The sequence below is a fragment of the Gymnogyps californianus genome, chromosome 8 (assembly GCF_018139145.2).
Source record: "Gymnogyps californianus isolate 813 chromosome 8, ASM1813914v2, whole genome shotgun sequence".
In the NCBI taxonomy this organism is placed as follows: domain Eukaryota; kingdom Metazoa; phylum Chordata; class Aves; order Accipitriformes; family Cathartidae; genus Gymnogyps; species Gymnogyps californianus.
The window spans coordinates 11,447,368-11,466,404 of NC_059478.1; the positions used below are offsets into that span (position 1 = coordinate 11,447,368).

General features: G+C 38.3%; 1 long non-coding RNA gene across 3 annotated transcripts in view; it reads left to right on the top strand.

The window, feature by feature from the left end:
* Positions 1–926: 926 nt before the first annotated feature.
* Positions 927–19,037, top strand: part of LOC127019389 (uncharacterized) — a 221,068-nt gene continuing 202,957 nt past the window's right edge. For all 3 annotated transcript variants that reach the window (XR_007766900.1, XR_007766901.1, XR_007766899.1), the window contains exon 1: positions 927–964. This is a non-coding gene — a long non-coding RNA (uncharacterized LOC127019389). The remainder of the gene's footprint in view (positions 965–19,037) is intronic.

The window sequence follows — 19,037 nt, forward strand, 5'->3', positions numbered from 1 at the left end:
ATGGAAGACCTTAGGCTTTGTAATTGCCTTTAAAAAAAATCAAAACCCCTTGCAGTCAGTCAAAGGCAGAAACATCCCCAATGTCTGTCTTAGTCTCTGAAGAGTAAGCAAGCCTGCAGAGGCAGAGCCCCGCTCCCACCCCTTCGGTGACATGTCCCCAGTTAAGTAACATGCACAGATCCATCCTGAAGGCTGGCAGAGCAATCAGCTTCTTCTGAGGCCTGTCCTGGGCCTTTCCACCTCCCAGCTGGCTGTACATTTAGGACCCTGGTGGCTCAGCTGGTCCCTGCAGACAGTTCACATTTAGGCACTTCAGGCAAACGGCCTAATTCCACTCCCTATATTTCCCCCTCGCAACAGCCCTCTGCCCAGGGGCTGACAGGAGCCATCTCCCTGCAGCCGCTGTGGGGAAGGAAGGCCTCCCACAGCATACCCTAACTGCCTGCTGCCTTGAGGCGTGGCATACCCTAACTGCCTGCTGCCCTGATTGCTCCAGGCTGGGGAGGCATTTCAGAGCACCGATCCTCACCCAAACCCACAACATGGGCCTGGCACTGAGGCACGCCCTGCCACCGAGAGCCCTCACCAGCGCCCATGGAGCACACCTACCTGGTGCTGTCTGCAGCTTTGTCACATCGTGCTGTAGCTCACAGAGCACGGAGTAACTCTCTTCAGCCCTTATCCCCCATGCAAGGAAGCTGGAGAAGTAGCTTCAGCAAGGGTTTGCAACATGGCGTGACCCTGGGGGCACAGCAGCTCTGTGGTCACTACCCGGGCTGATGTGCAGCACCTGGGCCCTGAGGGGCGGCACCTGGGCCCTGAGGGGCAGCACCTGGGCCCAGCCCGCCCCCAGGCCCAGCACCTTCCCCTCAGCAGAAGCTATATAGGGCCAGGCTCCAGCCAGCAGTAAGCTCTCTAGGGAAGGTGCTCAGGCAGTACCTCAGGAAAAAGCTGATGCCCTCAGGTAGGTTGTTTCTGTTAACATCCCTTACAGCCCTGGCCTGCTGCTGGAGTAGCTGTGTGGGTGCTGGGAGCAAGGGGAAGGGAAGGTTTCCTTCTTATCTGGATGTGACTGGGAGTCTGAGATTTTAAAGGCTCTTGCTTCATGTTAAGGGTAAGGTTGCTCTTGCTGCAGTTGTGTATGCTTGTGAAAACTTCCCTGTGTAAATGCAGTCTCTGCTCTGTTGTTCCAAGGCTCTTCATTTCACTCAGCTGCCCTTGTAGTTTGAGGACATTGTGGTTATGCATGCGTGCCGTGAGGCAGAGAGGAGGCTTGGGCCCTTAAATTGTATGTATAGGGAAACTAGGAAAAGGTTTTGATGAAGTTGTGCTCTAATTGCAGGGTGATGTGATTCCTAACAAATATTCATGAGGGAAGTTTGAATGGTGCCCTTATCTCTTGTACGTGCTCTTGGTATCACTGGTTGTCTCAGAAGGATTTGTTTTTCTGGTGTTGCCACAGATCATGAGCTTGGGTAAGATATTCGTCCTATACCAAACTAGCCTCTGAAAAGTAGCTGAAGGTGTTTAATGCTTTTTTTTAAGGAGGAGAAATTTTCAGTGGCATGGCTTTCCTTCTAGAAGATGTGTAATGTTGACAGTCCAATTGTATATACAACTTGTGTTTCTTGATACTAGGAAGACTTTCTTTTATTTTTCTTTCCTTACCAGTAGGACCAGAAGTTCTACTTGGATTCCAAAATTTTTATTATTTACCTCTGCAGCATGGACAAAGAAATGTAAAGTAAACGCATAGCTTGCATTCACATTCTATTAGAGCTGCACCTTAAGTCAGTTATTTGCAGTTGCTGGGGGGGGGGGGGGAGGGGAAAGCAAGTTTATTCCATTTTGTGGAGTTAAATTCTATTGATCTCTGGTATTTTTATACACCAAGACTAAGGTCAACATAAAGTGAAGTTTGAGAACCTAGTCTTGCAAATAATCAAAAACTTAAATAAGGTTGTGTTTACCCACTCCTTGTTATTCTTCCAGGAAGATCACTTTTTATTGGTAGAAGAATTCAGTTATAAAATGATTGTTATATGAATTAGAGAAGCAAAAGCAACATATTAGTTAACAGAGATAGTCAGTGAACTTTGATTCTGAGAATACTGCAATAATTTATGCTCTCGGCCATCAAACATTGTGTGTATGCTATGGGAACAAATAATAAACAGTATATAAAATGGACATTATAAAAAAGCCTTATTCCATGTAATATGCAAGACAGCCTGTGTGTGTTAAATCTGTGGCTCTTTAATATAGAGCTTGAAGAAAATTTCTGTTCATGGGAATCTACTTCTTGTATTTGGTGTTAGGCCCAGTTTGGCAGTGATGGCTTTAAAAGTCTGACTCAAATGCAAAACCAAATAAATTTATTTCCTACTTAGGAGAAATTAAAGGAAAAGAACAGGACTCAGCACCTGAAGAGGGACAGAAAAGCGTTCTGAAAAAAGAGGGGACAGGGATAGAAAAATCATATATGTAACCTGAGTATTCCTATATTTGTAAAAGCAAGCTTTTGGGACAGAAAGGACTATGTTTCTTCCATAACTATTGTAAGTTGCCCTTCAACTAGCAACTGATTATAAACACAAACATACAAAAATCTGTGTAGATAAAATGATGTGCATTCAGTTTGTCTCAGCGTTCCAGCCCCTTATAGTAAAAACAGTCAAAAAAATTTAGCCAGGAAGTTGAACCAATGCATCAACACATACAAAAATATCCTAAATCAAATACCAATTAAATATTTCATATTGTTGTTTGCTACAAAGGAAAGCAATAGATTTAGGTCAGATGATCTCAAATACAAGCTAGCAAATGTATATGAATCGTAAGTACTCATATATCAACTGGCTCTTGATATATCTGTTTTTTTTAAGTTGCCTACTTCATTATACAGGGCAGAAATACTTGTATAGATTTCTAAGCTACAAAATATTCTCAAACTTGGGCCTAAGTGATGCTTTAATGGAAGTGCTTGTAGTAAACCTAAGCATATGCATCTAAGATTTGTTTAGCTGAGTTTTCTTTTTTAAATTTTCTTTAGGTATTTCTGCTTACATTAGTAATGTGCCACAGTTTTCACTTCATTATATCATGCACTTAGTTTGCCTTTAATAGCAGGAACAAAGAAAATGGGCAGCTATGTAACCTGAATGATGTCACTGAATTCAGGCTGTGTGACTAGAACAGTGTATAATATGTAAATGTAGTCCCTGTAAAGCCAACTGCCTTTCTTAGTGTTGAGAAACCCCTTTGGAAAAAAGAAGGCCAAGCTGTACCATAACTTACATAAAACATACCTTCCCTGAAAAAGTTTCAACAGCTTTACTTCAGTTTGGCTTCTTCCATGCTTCATCAGGATAATTTGTTTTAAGCATGGATGCAACTGCAATTTATACAAATCCATGGGACTACTGTGGATAGATGAAATACAGTAAGTTTGGGGGTTGTTTTCCATGTGGAGTATCCATTAATTGTAAAATTCTCATAACACAATCAGGGTTGATTAGCTGGTTGATTAGTTATCTTCTAAAGGAGCATGTAAACATCTGGGGAAACAGGTGATGCCTCTCCTAAATGCAACTGCAAGAAGTGCATTGAATGTCTGCCCTGCTTGAATCCAGAGACTTTGTCTTTGACTGCGCATTAGCATTTTCCTGTAGCTGGTCCCAGTTTCTGACTCAAATGGGATTGTGTCCATATCTGGTGTCGTAACTATTTAATATGCCACTCATGTTCCTGGTGCCATGGTAAGAGCTCCAATGGTTAAAACTTGAAAGGCCTCTTCCTAAGAGCTTTCTTAACCCCTAGTGGATTAGATTCACAACAATTTAAAGCAGATATTGGATTTAGAACATGGATGGACAAGCTCAAGAGAAATAGGAGATCCACAGCTATGTCCCCATAGGGGAGATAGCTAAACTGATATGAAATTAAGCATTGTATCACAAGGCATCCTTGTGAATATGCATTTACAGTAGTCTCTAATTTTTATATATGTATGTTCTGGTAATATGGGTGCAGATGTAGTCTGTCACACGCTTTCTTTATTAAGCAAATGTGGTTTTTGAGGGAGATCTAACATTATCTTCATAAAGACAGCTTTTCTATGAAGCTGACTCTGGGAATTTAGGGCATATGTTTGTTTATTAATGGTGTACTTTGTACTATGTATATAAAGAAAGGCCATCAAAAAGTCCATTTCTGATTTGTAGCTTGAAATTCAGATCTTTAATAAAGTTTGTTTCTGTGCCAAATATGTGCTCATAAAGATGTATGGGTTTGTGTGCAGCTTAGATATTCTGAGATTAAACTAGTGAAAAGAGGCAAGCCTGACTGCTTTGTTTATTAATGGGCAAAAGCACTGTCTGAAAATTTTACAATAGAAGAGTAGTTCTAGACAGACAGCAAGGCACCACTGTGGGAGCTGATTGCTCATTATATTTATAGATAAGCATAGAAGCAATGTGTGAAAGATTGCTTTAAGGGGTGAAGTTTTCTCGTATATGATATGAAGTACCAATTGCTGTTTCTGAGAGCTGTTGAGAATACAGATTTAGAATGGGACCCTGTCTTTAACTGCTGCTTAAAGATACCAAATGAGAATTCTTTCTTTTTAAAGACCTTTTTTTTTTTTAAGTTGTAACAGCTCTTGTTGTGTAAGTTAGGACTTTCTTAATTAGTGCCTAACTCTGCGTGCCTGATGAGTGATGAGGAACTTGTGAGTTCTTGAATAAAAGTTTATCAGAATGTTGCATAATCTAATATCTGGGGTTGATCATAATCAGCAGTATTTTGACTTAACCTAATTTATTCTTTGATTTACTTTAAATAATGTCCATCTGAAGCCTGGTGGGCAATTCAATAAAGAGCTGACTTCCCACTCAATGAGTTCAATGCACCATGTATTTAGATAATACTTGAAAGCTGGGTGATCAGTATTATATCTGTGTTTTAACAGGGTCATTTTCTGTTCTTGGGAAGTTCTTAGACTTATCAAAGAGTAGTAATTTATTTTTTAAAAGGAAGCCTTATGTAGCATTAAGTATGATTTTGAAACTTCAAACTTTAATTTCCATACTCTATTGAACCTAACATGATTAATTCAACTTAAAAATTAAACTTTTTTCTGAATCTTGCATAGCATTAAAATTGCTGTAGCTGACACTTAAAAAAAACTTTCCTGCATTTTCTCTTTTCAGCTTTGCTTACCATTTGCATTTTTCAGCCACTTCTGTAGGGAAAGACTATTCAGGAATATCTTTCTCTTCCAATGAGATGTTAAAATATAGGCTTAAGAATAGTATATGGCACAATTACTATGTTTCCAAAATTAACATTCTGAATTTGATATTTGTTCTTTTTTCAATAGGTCTGTTATGTATTTGAAGTTCATAACAATATCGTCTGTGTTATACGGTTGTGTGGCTTCTCATTAAAAAGCTTTGAGGTTCTCTCTAGAATGCAAGCTGCCAGCTTTATCACCTCTTGTGGTTTGTGAGCTGACTGGAAGGCTAGTAAATCTAAATGTGTTGAAGTGCTAGTGATATTACTGATGGACTGAAATGGAGGTCTTCCAGCAATGGGTCTGCACAACCCTTTCCTCTTTTGTGTGGGGGCTGTGACAGATATAACAAAAAGATGGCGGTTAGCAACATCCTGTATCAAGTTCTTTTGGTCTCCACTTTCATAAGGTTACTGTTTGCTGTGGTTCCTTAGTGATGCTTTTTTTTTTCTCACAAGTTAAAAAAGGTGGCCTGACTGCAAACTTATGTCCTTAACTTCCCTGAATGCTTAGGGTGTCTGGGTGCTGGCTTGCTCAGTCACTAAGCGCAAACTCTCAGGTGATGTAGTTGGCTCTGCCGAAACCAGTACAGGAGCACTCACTTATACATGGGGCCACTCAACTCTCAGCAATGAATAAAAACAGTGTTCTAAGATTAAAAATATTATTCTGTGTAAGTTTGGAGAACTTTACAGCTACTGTAATGAGATAATATGCAACAAGTATGCATGATAAATTTTGCATTGCAACCCAGGTTCTGGAAAATTTTCTAATGTCTGACTTCTGTCAATTTTTGCACATCTTATTTTCAGGATGTGTTAAGGAATTCAGACTACTTTTGGTTTATGTTCTTTTGAAGATTGTGTGCTTTGATTTGCCAAAGAAGCTGTACCTAGAATCCCATGTTCATTGATTATTTAATCTTAAAAAAACCCAACCCCCCTAAAAAACATCCAACAAAAACACCACACCCCCACACCCCCCCCCATACCCAAAAAATCTAGCAAACTGCCAGTTACGTTAACCAAGATGTAAATTCCAGTCCAGGTTTCTGATGCCAGTTGATGCTCTCTTCTGCCTTCTGCTGTGCAGATTTAGCTATTCTATGCTCATATGCACTATCACTTTGGCATTTTCATATCAAAAGCATTCAGATGGAATATTGAATTGGGTATCACACATCAGGAAAAAACGTTTTCCAGAAGCAGTGATGAAACAAGTATTACTGATCTCATTTCAGTTTGCCTTTTTAGAGTAAGGGTAACAGCTCTGGAATGAGACTGAATAGGATATTTTTGCATTTATAATGGAAAGCAAGCAGGTCATCTTGCCAGGTTTCCAGTACCTGAGCAATTATCTGGGTGGAAAAAAGCAAATACTGGATCCTCAGAGCTCAAATAATGGATTGCATTTATCTAGATTTTGCTTGTTGCTTTATTATTACTTGGATTTTTCAAAGGTGACTGAGATAGTCATGCATTCAGTTTTCGCTCCTGAAACATTGAAAATCTCAGCCCAAAAAGTAACTGAACAAACTAACAGAAAGTTTCCTGTGTCTCTGAGACCACCATGGTAGTTGAAATTGCCCTGCAAAATATTTCTTAATTTGCCACCTTTCATTATCACACCATTTGATTTCATTCTTTATCTAACACAGCAGAACCCTGGTTGCCTGCAAATAGCTTTGTGAGGCATGTTTCTATGCTGCTTCTTGTGAATGATAAAAGCTTAGCTCACTCTCATAAGGACCCTACTTTTTAACTTCTTAAAACTAGCAAATATAGAAAACAATTTAATTTTGGACAACTGTAAGTGAATAAAAATTCTGCTCTGTATCACCTTGTGCCATGCAACCTCCCCTCAGTTTTGAAGATCCATAGCACAATTAACAGATGCTATGTAGTTTGAACAGGCTTCTCAGATTTTGAATAAAGATTCGTACAGGAAGGAGAGACTTGCTTCTCCATATGCCTGGAAATTTTTGGAAGGGAAAGAGTGGTAATGGGGGGGTGGGGTGGGACATTACTGAGTGTCATAATTTATCATTATGTCTTCACATTTTGGTTGTCATTGCCTTTTCTGCATTTTTTTCTTAGACTCTATTATGAGTAAATACTATTTTTGTGTGTACACCAAAAATACATAGATTCTGGTAATGCCTTGTTATGAGGGAAAGCTGAAATATTGAAGGAAATTCTTTCTGCATTGACACGATCTCTTTTTGCTCATGCTTCTGTGCTTGTATATAATGTTTATAAAGCGAGCAGACATCTGCTTCCCTTTCCTCAATTGTAGCCTTTGGATCCAATGAAACAGCTTTTACCATACAATATTTAATTTGTCTAAGTGGCAATAGTTCTGCCTTTTAATGTGGATGTTGGTTCTTGTGCTTTTGGAGGTACTGCATGGCTCTTTGGGTGAAAAAGAGACAATTTGGGGCTTAGAACTGTCATGGTGACAGCAAAAGCACCTTCCTGACAACAGCAGTAAAGCCTACTGGAGTGGAAGGAGTGTAAAGGGAGTAAGAAAGTGACTCAGTTTTGTCTGAATTCATTGTGCAGCAGGTTCCCTGAAGTGATGGTTTGTCCACTGCCAAATTTTCTCTTTAGTGGTGTCTAGAGAAAATTAGTATGGATTCTGTCCCCAGCCTACCGGTTTGGTGTATGACCCCTGACAACATCTAATAAAATCCTAACAAATTTAAATACGTTCCTTGCAATATAATTAAATACTGCTTAGCAAAGGGCTTTGCAATCTTCCAGTTATGTATGTGCAGCAAAGCACAGATGTTAAATAAAGTTGGACTTTTTCAGTTCAGTGATTGAATTAATGCATTTGAAAGGAAGAGAGGGGAAATGGTTTCAGGACAAACCAAACCAGATGGGAGAAGGTGGGTGTTAGTTTTCCCATCAATTTCTTTTGAGTGAACCCAAATATGTGGTCTGAAATTAATGTTTTAACTTAGGAATTATTTTATATTTGTTTAATCTATATTAAAAGAGAAATTATTTTTTTGATGAAAAATGTTCAATGTGTTTGCTTGAAAATACTGAAACAAATTATTTTGAGCTCCTAATTTTTCCCCTGTCTGTTTTGATTCACATTGATCATGCAATTTGACTGGAAATCACAAAAGCCTTGTTCTTCTGAGCAAATGTATTTTATGGTTAATTCATTATTTTATTGGGAGGGGGCAGGGAAGTCCAGTTGTTATACTAAATGCTTTGGCTTGTTTATTGCATGTTTAACTGCTGTTATATGTTCCTCAAGACTGTGATCTAAGAGAAGAATGATTTCTAAGCTTGAGTTGCACTGAATGTCAGATCTGTCCATATCAAATGATATAAAAAAAATGAACCTGTCATACAACCTTATTTTAATTTTCCCCAATGTCTTATTGGTGGGAATTGAGTTTTTTGGCTCCATATTCTTTTTAAAATTTATTGAGATACCAAATTACTGTCTCTTCCCTACATTGTGTACAGTAATACTAGATTTGGAAGCATTCATTTTTTATTTCAAATAGAATTTTTGATGAGAAAAGAGATGTTAAATCTTTCAGATCAGCAGAAATACCTACTGTAATTCTAATTTTGGAATCTCACTTGGTTATGTGATAAAGGCAATATTCGCACGGCTAGTTGATGGAGCTATTTTGATCCCAGTCATAAAAGACTCCAGAGACTAATGCTCTATATTACTCTGTTTACCTAGAGGATGATGTATGTGGACAGTTGGAAAGGTTAGTGCTGTGGTTACTGTACTGAATTTTGTAGGGGACTCTGCAAATAGGGATGTAAGAGCTACATAGATTGTTTCAAATAGCGGTGAATACTGTGGTTTTGGCTCAACATATTTATGCCTTTTTAGATGAAAGTAAAACATAAGTTTGCTGGAAGCCAGAAGATTTTTTTATGAACTCTAACAGTCTGGGAAAAAAAAAGTTGGCTCAAAGAAAAGAAAAATGAGATGAAAAAAATTAATGCCTGAAAACAATTTTTGCCACTTGCAAGAATATCACAAATGCCTTCATTGTTCATGTGTTCCTATGTTCTTGCTAAGTTTTGAAGCAGAAAGCAACAGCAGTCTGACTTCTAATATCACAGGACAGAGCAACTTCAACATAGTATTTCAAGAGGATGAAAGAATTTAGCCAGGTACTACTGCAACTTGTCTGCAGCCAATGGGGTTTCACAGGGTATGCTTTCTGGATGAGGCCAATCCTCTTGTGCATATAAAAACATCACAAACTAAAGAGTTGCTATAAGAAGTCTAACTTGTGAGCATCAATAATTACTACAGTCACAGTCCAAAAAGATACTTATTTCTTAAAACAAAACAAAAGAGGAAATATTGTTTAACCAAATCAGGGAACAAAAATTTGGATTATTTGTTTTGATGTGGCAGTGCAGACAGCTACACTGTGAGATGCTGAATCAGCAGCTGTGCATGGGCATAGCTGTGTGAGCGTGCTGGCAGTAATGGGATCTTCATCTTCAAAAAATCCACCCAGAAACAAAACATTTCAGTAAATAAGAGCAGCAATGAAATGTTTAAGGATTTTATCCTGGGTCTGGCTACAAAAGGACTAATATTTATTTGCCAGAATTTATAATACATTTGAGACACTATTTTCCTTCAAAAGAGCTAAACCCTTCAATTTGAAAAATACCCACAGAGGGGAAAAAACCCAGTAGTTATACAAGCAAACTTTAATTATATTTTTGATCCTTCTAACTCAGTTCCTATTGCAATACTAAAAATAGGAAAGCTTACTTTGCAAGTGAGCTAGCAAAGATTCTTCTATGTGCTACATTACCAAATAATATCTTATTAAGGGAGCAGGGGGAGTAGGACAGACCTCTTTAGCTGTGAGTAAGGGAATAAGGCCAATGACATGCTAGATATCGCTAGTCTGTGATCCAGTATAAACCTACCTTTGCAGTGGACTCCATTCCAGCATCTGACTTGTAGAGTCACAGCAAGACAGCTCAGCCAGATTGCTAACTTAGAAGAAGAGGTGGTCTGGAAAAGGTGGATATCTAGTTTTGCAGAACTATCCATGCAGAGGTAAGCCCAGCTGGATGTCAGTATGTCATCTTTTTAAACTATCAAAGGGATTAATGATTGCAAAGGGCTGTTATTAAATATGGAAGTGAGCAAGAAGAGAGGTACAACGGCTGCATGCCATTGACATGTAGTCATGACATAACAGTAGCATGTCCCTCCATGCTCCTTTTTCCGATACATTTGTTGACTTGTTTTCCCCATTCTTACAAAATGTCTCGCCTCCTCTTGCTGAATTATATTTTGATCTATACTGAGACACCACCTGACACTTCTGTATTCTCTCTCTCATAGCTTTTTTTAAGATTTCATTTCGCACAACCTTTCCAAACTTTTCCTCACTGGAATCTGTCTTTGAAGTGCTCTTATCTGTCAGTACTACACTTCCTTCATCCTGATCATGCCTGCTCCCTCTACTATTCCTACCTGACCTAATCCACACCGTCATCCAACTGTGTCATCAGTGTCCACAGTGCTCAAGTCACTCAATCACATCCATGCTGTCCCAAAGCAAGGCTGCCTAAGACCAGCAACGATGCCTTCCTTCAGGCTTGCACCAGACTAAATGTCACTTGTTCCGTTTTACTATTGGTCTGTAGAGAGAAACTGGGTCATGTATTTTTGTCTACAAGTTTTTCTTCAGTTCTGGTATACTTCTGCTCAAGTAATTTTTCTCTTTTACTGCCAAGTGTCCTGTGCTTACAGTGTCAATCATCTGTGAAATTTCCTAGTTTCTCTCCCAAATTTTTTCCTGAAAAAATGCCTGAAAGATGTGCTTCCAAGGAAAGATCTAAAAGCTTTGTGGAGGACAGATGATGGCTAGAAAGAAAAACAATCTTTCCTATCTTTAAGAATTGGAAACAGGGTAAGAGGAGTCACAGAATTGTTGGTCTGCCAGCTGTTAAATTCCTTGAATTAATATTGGAATAAATGGTCCAACTTTTTAAAAAACTCTTGAAATGTGAGGAGAATGAGTCACCATGGATTTGTAGTGAGCAAACTGTCAAATTAATTTCCATTACAATGGGATAATAGGACTTGTAGAAAACAGAGAAGCAATAACTGCTATCCTTGTATTAGTAAGGTTCAAGGTAGTTGTCAGTTATTCGCTCTCAAAATGAAAAGCTATTGAATGGTGGTATGCAAGGTTCTGTCCCAAGTCCATGACTATTCAACAGCTTCACTAAGAACCTGGTGTTGAACTTGAGCATCTTCACTAGCTTTACAAATAAAAATTAAATTGGGAAAAGGGGGGGCTGCAAGCATGTTGTGGAAATTGAGGAAATGGTTGGAAAGTGCATCTACTGTAGTCAGCAGTAGTAAAGCATCATCCAAATTACTTCATAGAATCTTGGATGTGCAACTTTCAGGAATGCTGAGATTCTAAAAAGATCATTGAAAATTATCACATCTACACTGGAAGAATCTGAGTGCTTTGGCATAAGACAAGAAAACTGAGAGGAATGTCTTAAGATATGTAAACTTCCTCCATATAGGAAGAGGAGAAACTTGTTCTCGGAGAGATATTGCAGGCTTAATCATAGCATGAGGAATGAGATGGTCTTGATGTGACGTCTCAAATTCCTTTATGGTTTCAGAATGTCATATGCTGTTAAAAATGTGGGGTAAAACAGAATTGGTTTAGATGAAAACACAACTATATACATTATATACAAACAGAATAAGGGGGAAACTGTTATTATATTTTTTTGTTGTTGTTGATGACATAATTGTTGTATTGGACCATACCTCATTAACACTATTGAAACCTTGTGAGTGAGGAGTATAGCCAGACATACATGTTGCAGTTGATGATCTGCAGCTTGGAGGTATTAGGCAACTGCCTTAGCCTCAGGCAGCTGAATTAATATTTTAAGCGCACACATATTTTGATCATCTAATGTAGCATCTGTATGGATCTGAAAAGAGAATTCAACTGTATAGTCACAACCTGTTTCCTTTCCATTAAAGAATATATGCTTACACATTCTAAAGTAGGTGGATTAATCGAAATCTATAGTCTGAATACTTCTAAAGTTTGGAGTGGAAGACCAAACTTATGTTTTTTTCCCAAGTCTTCCATGGACTAACATTAAAGCCTCTTGAACTTGTAAATGCATGTTTAAAGTTGTAGTTTTATCTTGGGCCAGTCCCATGCAATTAAACACCAGAAATTTGGTACTGCTGACTTATGCATTGTATAACTATTTCATTTTACATCACGGTAAAGTGAATACATCTCAAAATGATTATTTCTTCATATGGGCCCATGAAGATTTAGTAAATTTAATTATCCCAAACTAATATCTTAATGGCATTTTTTTCCTCCAAAGAAAAATCCTAAAGAATGGTGAGGTGATGTAATGGTTAAAGAGATAGCTTAAGAAGAATTGATACTAGCGATTGTCCCAATAGGAGTACGTTTCACATCTGTTATTTATGAAGTGAAGTGCCACTGGGGACAAATCCAGTGACTATGTACATAGTAATACCTTTAATTAGACTAATAGAATAAATATTGCACACAGGCTTTAGGGATCTCATAAAAGCTTTACCCCTGATGAAGAAGAAATTGGTGCAACTGGAGAATGATAACTCCAACAGGAACTGTAAGCTGGGAAGATCAATATCTCCTAACTTGTGCATTGATTGTTGAAGCACTTATGGATAAACTTATGACTCCTCTATGACTTTTCAGGGAAAAAACCTTCCTGTGAACTTGGAAAGCTTAAGAATAAAACTTACTTGTCAGTCAAATGACAAATGTCAGAAAACCTTCTGCTATCACTGTGCCTATACCAAGATTTTTTTTAAAAAATCTGATCTCTTTTGTAAGCACTACAGAGACTAGGTTATAGGAGCAGAAAAATATCTTTACCTGAGACTATGCTGCCTCTCTTCTGGGCTGTGCTGCCTGAGGTACAGAGTTGAAGCTTTGGGGGTATGAAGGCTTTGAAGTTAAAACATAACAGCCTCTTTGTTTTCTCTGTTTTCCTTGCCATAAAGAGCACATAACTGGAGTGACAGAGTTCAGTGAATAGACGCTTTACACAGCAGCCCATTGCAACACCTGCTGGCAGCTGAGTGTGACACCACTGCAAACCTCTACCTGTGGCACAGGAAGGGACACAGAAACCCCTTGTTCAGTCTCGTGTTTTATAATAGTCAGAAATATACATGTGGTGGGTTGTGTTTTCGTCATTCTTGAAGCCAGTTTTTCCATGTATTTCAGCCAAAGCAGTACCTGCAAACATTAATTTTCCAGCTCAATACTTTAGAAGTAACTATGGCAATGCTACAATCGTGTCATCTTTAGCTTGTGGGGCTGGCTTCAATGTCCTTGCAGTGGTCTGCAGGCACAGTTAGGTGGGCAGGATACTTTAATAATCTGTGACCGTTGATTGTGCCTTGTAGCTTGTGTCTATCTTGAAATAAAAGGCCAATTGGTCAGGATCCAGAAGAAAAGACAAAATGGGATTTTAAAATTGGACTTTTTTGCATGGTTGTCGCGAATTAAGGACTTCCACTCGAATGCTGATTGTGGGCAGGGTGGTAGGGGAATTAAGCTAACAAAAACCATGAGCTAAACCTTGTAGGGGGGGCTGAAGAATGTATGCCTAAAAATGTGGAACCCCAATAGCATCTTCTGTGGAACCACTTGCATGCTTACCAGACTCCAGTTTGAAGTTGTGTTCTTTCTGTGCTCCGTTATCATTTGCATGCCTTGGTCCATTAACATCACTCGTTAAACACACACAAAATGAAGGCCAAATGATTTTTTTACAGCACCTTTCTAAATTGCTTAGTTTGGTTTTTTTCTAAATGTCTGTTTGTCCCTTGAAGAGTTATGAGAACTGCTCTTAAAAAGTACATATCTTATAGTACCCATCAGATCTTCTGACTTTTTATAATGTTCATTTCCAAATGCAAGGCTTGAAAAAATAGCAAACCTATATACTTTTTACACAGTAGATACCTCTGAGCCATGTTTGATATGAAATAGCTTTTTTAAAATTCCAATTTTAAGTCTTATCTTAAGAGTTAATATCCACAAAAAATTCTGTATGAAGTGAAAATTAATGTCTCTATTTTGCTGTTTAAAGTTTTATTTGAAACAGCACTAGTGGCTATTTGCATGAGATGCAGGCTAAAATCTTATTAAAAGTAAAAGCTGAGCATGCACTGCAGTATTTCATTCTCTATTTAGTTTCATTAATAGTTGAGAGCTTTCTTGGTAGGAGAAGTTATTCTGATAATCATAACATAAGAAAAATTCTATACAGGTATAAATAAAACTTGGTGATAAAAAGTAGGTCAGTCCTTCAGTCTGGCTTTTAGCTACATCTTAAAGATTTTTCTCTGCAGTGATTTGCTGATCCACTTATTCTTAATATCATAATCCTTAAATTTATAATCCTCAGTGATAGTTAATGATTGCTAACATGTATAATTTTCCTCATCCAGTGTCAACAGTGCCAGTGATACATTTGCTCATGTGTTTGTAAGTGGCTGTCTGTTTCAGAATCTGGTTATTTAAAGTGTATCTAATTTAATTACCAAACAGCAAATACACTGTCTGCAAAAGTCACTGACCTAGAATGTTGCCTCTAAGCTTTTGAGCATGGCTGATAGTGGAATGATGTAAAATGACATGAAAGCTGAAGACATAATTGCTCATTGTGAATCTTTTTTTCAGTAGCTAACATTATTCCAAAGATGAAAAGTGACAGTTATATATTTTTGGCAATGTTTCCCTGTAGGAAAGGAACATGCAACCTACTTATTTTTGCTACTGTTAGGGCTGACTCAAAATTATATTCGTAAAAACTTTATTTACTGACATTATGGACTGAATTTTTGAGCGGTCTCTACCCAAGTACTAATTTAGAGCTCTTATAGTCTAGGTATGTAGTCATGCAAAATGAGCTGTTAGAGGTTTATCCACAAAATATCACAAGAGTTATTTCTAGGAGCAAATGTTGTGTTTTGAGAGTATTAAAAAAAAAGTGAAGCATCCAAAATTCAGATGCTGCTTCTGAATATCTGGCCGCACAAAACTTAAAAATGCCATCTGGTGACAGCTTTACCTTCTATACAGATTCTACCAGACTGCACACGTGTGTGTGTGCGTGTGTTCCCATTGCTTGCAAATTTACACTTGTAGCTGATGGAAATGAGACGTATGTGAAAGCTTGGAAAGCAGTTAGTGAGCAACCTTATTTTAAAAAGAGCTGATAAAATGTAGCAGCCAACAATCTTAAAGTGAACATAGAGCCTAAGCACATATTGCAGTATTCTGTGCTTGTAAGTATGCTGGCTCTGTGTTCTCTTTAATGCTGACTGTTACAGTTTCTGATGATAATAAAGGTACATAAACTGCAGTCAGCTCAGGAACCTACCAGTCTTGTCTATGTGCAATGCAGAGATATGAACCTTATTACTCAACGAGTTAGGAGGGCCTGTTAAAACTGTGGCTCTTCCTGTTAGGATAGTGGCACCAGTGCTGTGTGAGCTCAAGCACAGCAAGCTGCTAATGTGATCTTATTGATTTGGGGATCCAAGTCAGAATTTCTTTGTAGACGTGACCTATACCAGTTCATTTGTAGTAGAAAGATAGCAAAAGAATAGTCTGTTTAATGACTACAAAGAGTCCTTAAAACACGGTCTATTATTTGTAGGCACTTTATTGAATTACCTTTTGGTTTCAGTTCAGCAAAGGCGAGTATATCTTCCCGGCAAATAATTCATCATGGGTATCCTGAGCTAATCTGGTAGAGTCTTCTTAGAAAATGAATAAGGCAGGAAGACTTCTCTTTCAGGAAAATATAGCTCAGGTACTTGATCAAAGTAGAGAGGAACCACTAGCCCTAGACATTATGACTGGTCAAAACCAGCTAGAAAGGTATGCACCTAAGTTCTAGCAGGAAAATATCTGCACAGGTATGCATGTCTCAGACTTGGATTGCTCCTGACTAGCAATAGATACAGTAGTACCCCCAAAATCTCAGTACAAGGTTTAAAGCAGAAGTCATGTTCCCACACAGATAACAGTTTCTATAAGGAGGAAGGAACCTACCAGTTCCTTCCATATTTTTTCTTTTCTTTTTTTCTTTAAGTATGAAGTGTCTTAGGTGCCTGTCTGCATCCATAAAGGCATTGATGGGATGAGTGGTGTAGCAATGGAGAGAGGGGAAGGAGGAGAGAGGGTTTTTTGGTGGGTTGGTTTGGGGGTTTTTTGGGTGTTTTTGTTTTGGTTTCTTTTTTTTTAGAATTGACTCCTAACAGTCAGTTTGTGGTATTCACTTTGAACAGACCTGTGGTTTGGTTATCTTACTCTTGATGCATGTCATCTAGTTCCAGAAGGCACTTCCAGTCAGCAGTTACAAGTGTTTGTACACGTACCTGCAATGTCTAAAATTTTGCAGAACATAAATCATCTCTTGTAAAGGCTGACACAAATCTCAAGTCAGTACATAGTTCTAGGCCAGAGAGGGGTGCCAATAGGCACACCAAATGAAGAAGCTCCTGGATATTGTGAGAGAAGGTATTTTAAATGATGTGATAATATTTTGCTTTGACTTAATTTCTTTTCTCAAACGCAATCAATGAATGGCTTAGTTCTACCAGCTCTGTGTCAAAATAATGGGAAATGATGTAATGTGCACAATGTGAAGGGAGAGAGAGAAAACAAGCTGCAACTGTGTCAAGTATTGTACACTTGTGCTGTGGGAGCCATCGTCAGACAAAAATATGCTGCAAGCTCTTTCCTACCCACATGCCTCAAGCTTCATGAAGTGAAGGAGACTGTCGTGGTGGCAAAGGCCAGATTATCATAATGTGGGCGTGACATTTCTGCCCCAAAATACTCTTCTGCCTGTTGTGTTCTGAAGCTCCTTACTTGTACCTGCAAAACAGTAATCTGCACAAATGGAATAGTTGGGCATCCAAATGCTGTGTGTCCAGGGCCATCTACAGTTTGTCTGTGGGCAGAAATGCTCTCTCTGTAGGTGGGAACATGTATTTTTCAAGTACATGTTCTTTTGTTTCTCTCTCCCCCCTCCCCCAACAGTGACATCTACCTCTAACTGCATTTTTATTTAGTGTAGGATGTGTGGGACCATACTTCTTTTGCATTTCTCTTGTGTGTTGGCTTGCCAAATCCTCAGCTTGTACAAATTGGCATAATTCCACTGAAATCAATAAAAGTATGTTGACTAAAACAAGCAGAGAATCTGAATTCATTAGTTAGCAGATCACAATCCATGTGAACTTCTGGAACGACCTCCCACAATTGTTTTGGGGGTGTACAGAGATCTTCCTGAAGAGGCTACAGAGACTTCCTTTAAGATATTCCGTAGGCCACAGCTGGCTGCTGTCTTTAAAGTACTGTCTTTTTTCCTATTGTATTCTACAGTTACATCCTGAACGTCTGCCTGAAAGTTCTTCTAGTTTTGGTATCCCTCTAGCAGTTTGTGGCCTCCCTAGTCTGTGGGACAGTGGAGGCAGTAATTTCATCATGTCTGTCAGTGTGGTAACCAGCGGCATATTGATACTGAGACAGTGAACTGGATGGCATTTAAATGTAAACGTCTTGTCATGAACTCTAGGCTCATCATGGCTCATTATTTTGAGGCAAACACAGTAATTAGCACAGGGTGTACTTTATGATAATTAGGAATGTTTTACACATCAGATGGCGATGTTGACTTTGAGGGAACCACCTGGACTCAGCTCTTACTAGCTAAAATTAATATTTTTGTATTTCTTTTTGTTTCTGTTTCAAAATGCCTATGATAAAATATTTTAACTGTTTAATCACTAAATAATAGATCCATGTAATTGATTACCTTAATAGCATGATTATTGGGATAACTTGCCATTACCCATAAGTGATACTGTAGTTTAGGTAAAGAGTTTATGTATATTGTAGTTTATCCTGAGTGCAAAGTGAAACTTCCACTATCTTTCATCCTTGCCTGACCTGGTATCTGAACCTTCTGAACACTGGTATCCTAGAATTGTGGTATCTGGTCCATTTTAGACTTGTTTATCATCATGAAGATCTAGCATGACATTTCTAATAGAGAAAATAATGATGATTAAAAAAACCCCCCAAAAACACCAAACAAACACAACAACTTATCATCAGGTCTCATGATAATCTATTTGCAAACTTAAGATAGGTTAAAGTGGCTTTGTTAAAACATCATCAAAAATTTTAGGGCTAGCCTGGAAGTAGCTGTATCTCATGAAACAAAATCAGGAAAGGTCAGAATGTGTATCATGGGTGTATACGCTAGCTGCAGAACTAGAGGGCTTATTTCTGATTTACTGTGAAATATAGACAAAGTTTCTCTTGTAATTCATCACTTGTGTGGATTAGAGTTTCTGCACCTGAAGCTTTCCCTATATTTTTGGTATCAGTTCAGATCCAAACCTAGGAGGAGGAGACTATTTTTGGTTCTAGTGACAATGTGAAGGCAGCCTCATAACCAGCAGATGTAGAAATTGGTCAATTCTATCAGTTTTTTGGTAAGAGCCATATCTGGAAGCTGTGCAATTTGAATATCGGCCCTGTTTCCTCCTCAGATCAATACTTCTTAAACTCAAACGTAAACCTTATCTTGCATGTATTTGTCAGACATTTGTGTATTCGATTTGTGATTACTGGTTGTTA